Raw genomic sequence first — 1,283 nt, forward strand, 5'->3', positions numbered from 1 at the left:
AGGAAGCACTTTTATCACACTCACAGCAGAATGGGAACGAGTTAGATCCTATTTTCATCKTGCGTTCTAGCACTGTATCTATGAACCACTGTTAATTACAGAGCCGGCGAATTAGTTAGCCAGAACTCATACCGTAACTAGTTGGATCTCATTGCCATCTTGTGTTATACCATGTATATCTGTATCTATGAACCTCTCCGCGACTGCAAGACCGCAGGACTCACTGGTAATTACAGAGCCAGTGAGTTAGTTAGCTAGAGCTCACACAGGAATGGGAACGATTTGGATAACGTTGTCATCTTGCTTTTTAACACAGGACCACACGTGTGCTTAGCAGGCATTATTCAACAACCACTCTCTGGCGGATTTGTGAGATTCTTCTGACCTACAATAGAACGTAGAAGAACTACTGAACTTGGAGTTCTTACTGAACATTGTCCAAAAGGCATTTATCCTAAATCCAGTGGTACGAAAATTGTCATAGTTGTATAGAAGAAAGAGAGTTGAAAACTTCCAGACACTTTCTCCTCCATTGTCCAGCATTGACAAGACTGTGGTTGAAACAACTCAGCAGTCATACCTTCCGCGAACTCGATTTCATATCCGTAACTGCCTTTAGCCGCCTCCAGAAATTTGTTATTGGTTCAAAGCGCTTCATTGATTCATGAGGATATTTGTGGTAAATTTTATGGGGGTTTTATTTCATGGACCACAACAAACTGGCGATATACTCGTAACATGTCCAAGTGCGATTACTATTAGGATCGTCTATTTAACCTAACCTTACCTAATTCTTATACTCTTGTATGCTTTCAAATGATGAGTCAGGAGCTACTGAAGACCGTCGAGCTCAACCAAAGGACACATTATTCACAATCTGTAACTGTTAGGACTGTGGCTGTTTCTTCTTCGGATACGCTACAAATATATATGACGAGCTGAGTTGAGTTAGCACCTTGTCCTTTTGTAAGTCTGTATACCATATACCAGTCTCTCAATTCTCATATAGTTGCTATACAAACTGAATGATCCAAATCAAGTTCTTGCATGGAATCTTCTTTATTTTTGAGGGCATTTTTGTACCGAATACAACTAAAGTTAAATATTTCTTCTTCTTTATAGGTGCTGCATTTGTCTAATTGATTTAGACTACTACTTCGTTTCCAAAATATATAAGAGACATCCTTTTCCTCAACCATCTCCAGCTTGTGCGTCTAAATAACTCAGGCGACGGAACGTTCTGGCGTCAACAAGAATTCTCTCATATATTTAYATAATTGTGT

The 1,283-nt window shown here is 39.4% G+C and overlaps 1 protein-coding gene across 1 annotated transcript in view; it reads left to right on the forward strand.

Annotated features, from left to right (window-relative positions):
• The window catches only part of LOC108967775 (COMM domain-containing protein 4), a 14,123-nt gene extending 12,840 nt beyond the window's left edge, over positions 1-1,283 (forward strand). Inside the window, exon 5 of the mRNA XM_018931402.1 lies at positions 1,123-1,283. The gene's annotated coding sequence lies outside the window, so the exon portion shown is untranslated. The remainder of the gene's footprint in view (positions 1-1,122) is intronic.

Source organism: Bactrocera latifrons, unplaced genomic scaffold (assembly GCF_001853355.1).
Source record: "Bactrocera latifrons isolate USDA-ARS-PBARC rearing strain unplaced genomic scaffold, ASM185335v1 scaffold_199, whole genome shotgun sequence".
Taxonomy (NCBI): Eukaryota; Metazoa; Arthropoda; class Insecta; order Diptera; family Tephritidae; genus Bactrocera; species Bactrocera latifrons.